Source organism: Bombina bombina, chromosome 4 (genome assembly GCF_027579735.1).
Source record: "Bombina bombina isolate aBomBom1 chromosome 4, aBomBom1.pri, whole genome shotgun sequence".
NCBI classification, from domain to species: domain Eukaryota; kingdom Metazoa; phylum Chordata; class Amphibia; order Anura; family Bombinatoridae; genus Bombina; species Bombina bombina.
This window is the reverse complement of record NC_069502.1, coordinates 294305945-294313990: the sequence shown is the minus strand read 5'-3', so window position 1 is coordinate 294313990 and position 8046 is coordinate 294305945.

Here is an 8046-nt window from a genome sequence, read left to right as displayed (position 1 = left end):
CTGCAGAAATAGCATTAGGAACAGGAAAAACTTCTGGAATAACCACAGGAGCTTTAAATACCTTATCTAAACGTTTAGAATTAGTATCAAGAGGACCAGAATCCTCTATTTCTAAAGCAATTAGTACTTCTTTAAGTAAAGAACGAATAAATTCCATTTTAAATAAATATGAAGATTTATCAGCATCAACCTCTGAGACAGAATCCTCTGAACCAGAGGAATCATCAGAATCAGAATGATGATGTTCATTTAAAAATTCATCTGTAGGGAGAGAAGTTTTAAAAGATTTTTTACGTTTACTAGAAGGAGAAATAACAGACATAGCCTTCTTTATGGATTCAGAAACAAAATCTCTTATATTATCAGGAACATTCTGCACCTTAGATGTTGAAGGAACTGCAACAGGCAATGGTACTTTACTAAAGGAAATATTATCTGCTTTAACAAGTTTGTCATGACAATCAATACAAACAACAGCTGGAGGAATAGCTACCAAAAGTTTACAGCAGATACACTTAGCTTTGGTAGATTCAGCACTTGACAGCGATTTTCCTGTAGTATCTTCTGACTCAGATGCAACGTGAGACATCTTGCAATATGTAAGAGAAAAAACAACATATATATAAAGCAAAATTGATCAAATTCCTTAAATGACAGTTTCAGGAATGGGAAAAAATGCCAAAGAACAAGCTTCTAGCAACCAGAAGCAATAAAAAATGAGACTTAAATAATGTGGAGACAAAAGCGACGCCCATATTTTTTCGCGCCAAATAAGACGCCCACATTATTTGGCGCCTAAATGCTTTTTGGCGCCAAAAATGACGCCACATCCGGAACGCCGACATCTTTGGCGCAAAATAACGTCAAAAAATGACGCAACTTCCGGCGACACGTATGACGCCGGAAACGGAAATAGAATTTTTGCGCCAAAAAAGGCCGCGCCAAGAATGACGCAATAAAATGAAGCATTTTCAGCCCCCGCGAGCCTAACAGCCCACAGGGAAAAAAGTCAAATTTTAAGGTAAGAAAAAAGTTAAATTAAAATGCATTATCCCAAATATGAAACTGACTGTCTGAAAATAAGGAAAGTTGAACATTCAGAGTCAAGGCAAATAAATGTTTGAATACATATATTTAGAACTTTATAAACAAAGTGCCCAACCATAGCTTGGAGTGTCACAGAAAATAAGACTTACTTACCCCAGGACACTCATCTACATATAGCAGATAGCCAAACCAGTACTGAAACGAGAATCAGCAGAGGTAATGGTATATATAAGAGTATATCGTCGATCTGAAAAGGGAGGTAAGAGATGAATCTCTACGACCGATAACAGAGAACCTATGAAATAGACCCCGTAGAAGGAGATCACTGCATTCAAATAGGCAATACTCTCCTCACATCCCTCTGACATTCACTGCACGCTGAGAGGAAAACCGGGCTCCAACTTGCTGCGGAGCGCATATCAACGTAGAATCTAGCTCAAACTTACTTCACCACCTCCATCGGAGGCAAAGTTTGTAAAACTGAATTGTGGGTGTGCTGAGGGGTGTATTTATAGGCATTTTGAGGTTTGGGAAACTTTGCCCCTCCTGGTAGGAATGTATATCCCATACGTCACTAGCTCATGGACTCTTGCTAATTACATGAAAGAAAAAACCTTAATACGATCAAAAAATAAATTTTAGGTTTTAAAAATAAAAAAGGATTAATAGGCTCATAAAAGAGCACAACACTGTGCTAACAGCACATAGAAAAGAAATATTTTAGTCATAAGCTCATAAAAGAGCTCAATACTGTGCTGCACAGCACATATAACATAACTATATTACTTTTAAAGAAAAAATAGGCACATAAAACAGCACAACACTGTGCTGCACTGCACATATAAAAAGTCTCTATACAAATAAAAAAAAAAAGGAAATAAAGAGCGCCTAATACTACATAAGCAGCATTATAATAAACCCTTTGAAAAAAAAAAACATATATACTGCATAAAAAAGGCAATAAAGAGTGCCTTATACTACATAAGCAGCATTATAAGAAACATTTTTTAAAAAACATATATACAGAATAAAAAAGGCAAAAAAAGAGCCTAATACTACATAAGCAGCATTATAATAAACTCTTTGAAAAAAAAACACATATATACTGCATAAAAAAGGCAATAAAGAGTGCCTAATACTACATAAGCAGCATTATAATTAACCCTTTGTAAAAAAAAATCATATATACTGCATAAAAAAGCCAATAAAGAGTGCCTAATACTACATAAGCTGAATTTTAATCAACCTTTTTAAGAAAACATATAAAAACATATATACTGCATAAAAAAGTGTCTTAAAAAAAGGACATAATACAAAAAAAAGAGTGTTTAAAACAAAGTAAAGAGTGACAAACACGCCTAATGTCTACAAGAAAATAAAGAGTGCCTAAGACTGCATGAACAAAAATTAAGACTGCAAAAAACAAAGTTACTTAGGCCTAGATTTGGAGTTCGGCGGTAAAAGGGCTGCTAACGCTCTGCGGGCTTTTTTCTGGCCGCACCATAAATTTAACTCTGGTATCGAGAGTTCAAACAAATGCTGCGTTAGGCTCCAAAAAAGGAGCGTAGAGCATTTTTACCGCAAATGCAACTCTCGATACCAGAGTTGCTTACGGACGCGGCCGGCCTCAAAAACGTGCTCGTGCACGATTCCCCCATAGGAAACAATGGGGCTGTTTGAGCTGAAAAAAAACCTAACACCTGCAAAAAAGCAGCGTTCAGCTCCTAACGCAGCCCCATTGTTTCCTATGGGGAAACACTTCCTACGTCTGCACCTAACACTCTAACATGTACCCCGAGTCTAAACACCCCTAACCTTACACTTATTAACCCCTAATCTGCCGCCCCCGCTATCGCTGACCCCTGCATATTTTTTTAAACCCCTAATCTGCCGCTCCGTAAACCGCCGCAACCTACGTTATCCCTATGTACCCCTAATCTGCTGCCCTAACATCGCCGACCCCTATATTATATTTATTAACCCCTAATCTGCCCCCCTCAACGTCGCCGACACCTGCCTACACTTATTAACCCCTAATCTGCCGAGCGGACCTGAGCGCTACTATAATAAAGTTATGAACCCCTAATCCGCCTCACTAACCCTATCATAAATAGTATTAACCCCTAATCTGCCCTCCCTAACATCGCCGACACCTACCTTCAATTATTAACCCCTAATCTGCCGACCGGAGCTCACCGCTATTCTAATAAATGTATTAACCCCTAAAGCTAAGTCTAACCCTAACACTAACACCCCCCTAAGTTAAATATAATTTTTATCTAACGAAATAAATTAACTCTTATTAAATAACTTATTCCTATTTAAAGCTAAATACTTACCTGTAAAATAAATCCTAATATAGCTACAATATAAATTATAATTATATTATAGCTATTTTAGGATTAATATTTATTTTACAGGCAACTTTGTAATTATTTTAACCAGGTACAATAGCTATTAAATAGTTAAGAACTATTTAATAGTTACCTAGTTAAAATAATAACAAATTTACCTGTAAAATAAATCCTAACCTAAGATATAATTAAACCTAACACTACCCTATCAATAAAATAATTAAATAAACTACCTACAATTACCTACAATTAACCTAACACTACACTATCAATAAATTAATTAAACACAATTCCTACAAATAAATACAATTAAATAAACTAGCTAAAGTACAAAAAATAAAAAAGAACTAAGTTACAGAAAATAAAAAAATATTTACAAACATAAGAAAAATATTACAACAATTTTAAACTAATTACACCTACTCTAAGCCCCCTAATAAAATAACAAAGCCCCCCAAAATAAAAAATTCCCTACCCTATTCTAAATTAAAAAAGTTACAAGCTCTTTTACCTTACCAGCCCTGAACAGGGCCCTTTGCGGGGCATGCCCCAAGAAAATCAGCTCTTTTGCCTGTAAAAAAAAACATACAATACCCCCCCCCAACATTACAACCCACCACCCACATACCCCTAATCTAACCCAAACCCCCCTTAAATAAACCTAACACTAATCCCCTGAAGATCTTCCTACCTTGTCTTCACCATCCAGGTATCACCGATCCGTCCTGGCTCCAAGATCTTCATCCAACCCAAGCGGGGGTTGGCGATCCATAATCCGGTGCTCCAAAGTCTTCCTCCTATCCGGCAAGAAGAGGACATCCGGACCGGCAAACATCTTCTCCAAGCGGCATCTTCGATCTTCTTCCATCCGGTGCGGAGCGGGTCCATCTTGAAGCAGGTGACGCGGATCCATCCTCTTCTTCCGATGTCTCCCGACTAATGACGGTTCCTTTAAGGGACGTCATCCAAGATGGCGTCCCTCGAATTCCGATTGGCTGATAGGATTCTATCAGCCAATCGGAATTAAGGTAGGAATATTCTGATTGGCTGATGGAATCAGCCAATCAGAATCAAGTTCAATCCGATTGGCTGATCCAATCAGCCAATCAGATTGAGCTTGCATTCTATTGGCTGATCGGAACAGCCAATAGAATGCGAGCTCAATCTGATTGGCTGATTGGATCAGCCAATCGGATTGAACTTGATTCTGATTGGCTGATTCCATCAGCCAATCAGAATATTCCTACCTTAATTCCGATTGGCTGATAGAATCCTATCAGCCAATCGGAATTCGAGGGACGCCATCTTGGATGACGTCCCTTAAAGGAACCGTCATTAGTCGGGAGACATCGGAAGAAGAGGATGGATCCGCGTCGCCTGCTTCAAGATGGACCCGCTCCGCACCGGATGGAAGAAGATCGAAGATGCCGCTTGGAGAAGATGTTTGCCGGTCCGGATGTCCTCTTCTTGCCGGATAGGAGGAAGACTTTGGAGCACCGGATTATGGATCGCCAACCCCCGCTTGGGTTGGATGAAGATCTTGGAGCCAGGACGGATCGGTGATACCTGGATGGTGAAGACAAGGTAGGAAGATCTTCAGGGGATTAGTGTTAGGTTTATTTAAGGGGGGTTTGGGTTAGATTAGGGGTATGTGGGTGGTGGGTTGTAATGTTGGGGGGGGGGTATTGTATGTTTTTTTTTACAGGCAAAAGAGCTGATTTTCTTGGGGCATGCCCCGCAAAGGGCCCTGTTCAGGGCTGGTAAGGTAAAAGAGCTTGTAACTTTTTTAATTTAGAATAGGGTAGGGAATTTTTTATTTTGGGGGGCTTTGTTATTTTATTAGGGGGCTTAGAGTAGGTGTAATTAGTTTAAAATTGTTGTAATATTTTTCTTATGTTTGTAAATATTTTTTTATTTTCTGTAACTTAGTTCTTTTTTATTTTTTGTACTTTAGCTAGTTTATTTAATTGTATTTATTTGTAGGAATTGTGTTTAATTAATTTATTGATAGTGTAGTGTTAGGTTAATTGTAGGTAATTGTAGGTAGTTTATTTAATTATTTTATTGATAGGGTAGTGTTAGGTTTAATTATATCTTAGGTTAGGATTTATTTTACAGGTAAATTTGTTATTATTTTAACTAGGTAACTATTAAATAGTTCTTAACTATTTAATAGCTATTGTACCTGGTTAAAATAATTACAAAGTTGCCTGTAAAATAAATATTAATCCTAAAATAGCTATAATATAATTATAATTTATATTGTAGCTATATTAGGATTTATTTTACAGGTAAGTATTTAGCTTTAAATAGGAATAAGTTATTTAATAAGAGTTAATTTATTTCGTTAGATAAAAATTATATTTAACTTAGGGGGGTGTTAGTGTTAGGGTTAGACTTAGCTTTAGGGGTTAATACATTTATTAGAATAGCGGTGAGCTCCGGTCGGCAGATTAGGGGTTAATAATTGAAGGTAGGTGTCGGCGATGTTAGGGAGGGCAGATTAGGGGTTAATACTATTTATGATAGGGTTAGTGAGGCGGGTTAGGGGTTCATAACTTTATTATAGTAGCGCTCAGGTCCGCTCGGCAGATTAGGGGTTAATAAGTGTAGGCAGGTGTCGGCGACGTTGAGGGGGGCAGATTAGGGGTTAATAAATATAATATAGGGGTCGGCGATGTTAGGGGTAGCAGATTAGGGGTACATAGGGATAACGTAGGTGGCGGCGATTTGCGGTCGGAAGATTAGGGGTTAATTATTTTAAGTAGCTTGCGGCGACGTTGTGGGGGGCAAGTTAGGGGTTAAGAAATATAATATAGGGGTCGGCGGGGTTAGGGGCAGCAGATTAGGGGTACATAAGTATAACGTAGGTGGCGGTCGGCAGATTAGGGGTTAAAAATTTTAATCGAGTGGCGGCGATGTGGGGGGACCTCGGTTTAGGGGTACATAGGTAGTTTATGGGTGTTAGTGTACTTTAGGGTACAGTAGTTAAGAGCTTTATAAACCGGCGTTAGCCAGAAAGCTCTTAACTCCTGCTTTTTTCAGGCGGCTGGAGTTTTGTCGTTAGAGTTCTAACGCTCACTTCAGAAACGACTCTAAATACCAGCGTTAGAAAGATCCCATTGAAAAGATAGGCTACGCAAATGGCGTAGGGGGATCTGCGGTATGGAAAAGTCGCGGCTGAAAAGTGAGCGTTAGACCCTTTCCTGACTGACTCCAAATACCAGCGGGCGCCCAAAACCAGCGTTAGGAGCCTCTAACGCTGGTTTTGACGGCTACCGCCGAACTCCAAATCTAGGCCTAAGAAACCGTAAAAAACATATATACTGCATAAAAAGGCAATCAAGAGTGCCTAATACTACATAAGCAGCATTATAACAAACATTTTTAAGAAAAAATATATATACTGTATAAAAAAGCCCATAAAGAGTGCCTAATACTAATAAACCGTAAAAAACATATATACTGCATAAAAAAAGTGTATAAAAAAAGTGCATAAAAAAAAAAGAGTGTTTAAAACAAAGTAAAGAGTGACAAACACGCCTAATGTCTACAACAAAATAAAGAGTGACTAAGACTGCATGAAAAAAAATTAAAACTGCCAAAAAAAAAAAAAAAGTGTATTGTCTAAAAAAAAAAAGTGTGCCTATCATTGCCTAATACAAAATAAAGACTATCTAAAAAAATAAAGACTGCCGATATAACAAAGAGAGTGCCTAAAAAAAAGGGAAATAAAGAGACTGCCTAAAACAAATAAAGAGACTGCATAAACAGCATAAAAAAGGCAATAAAGAGTGCCTAATACTACATAAGCAGCATAAACACGCCTAATGTCTACAACAAAATAAAGAGTGCCTAAGACTGCATTAAAAAAAAATAACACTGCCAAAAACAAAATAAAAAGTGTATAAAACAAAGTAAAGAGTGCCTAAGACTTTGTTAAACAAAATAAAGATTGTCTAAAAAAAAAAAGTGTGCCTAACATTGCCTAATACAAAATAAAGACTGCCGATCTAACAAAGAGAGTGCCTAAAAGACTGCCTAAAACAAATAAAGACACTGCATAAACAGCATAAAAAAGGCAATAAAGAGTGCCTAATACTACATAAGCAGCATTATAAAAAAATTATAAAAAAAAAAAACATATATACAACATAAAAAAGGCAATAAAGAGTGCCTAATACTACATAAGCAGCATTATAACAAACCTATTTAAAAAAACATATATACAGCATAAGAAAGGCAATAAAGAGTGCCTAATAATAATAAACCTTAAAAAACATATATACTGCATAAAAAAAAGTGACTACAAAGAAGTGCATAAAAAAAAAAAAAGTCTTTAAAACAAACTAAAGAGTGCTGCATAAACATAAAAATAGAAGAATGCCTCCTAAAAGAATTTTAACACAGGAAGATGCAGAAAACGTTAAACGCAGAAGAAAAGAAACTCAACGTATACGACGGACACATATGACTGAACAACAAAGGGTAACTCTACGCAAAAAGGATTCTTCAAAAAAACGGATTTGTAGGGCCAATATGACTGCTCAGGAAAAATGTCTCCAACTGGACATGCAAAGATCACGTTCTGCTGCACGTAGAAAAAAAAAAAAAAAATAGTACTAACATCACTATCACTAATCAA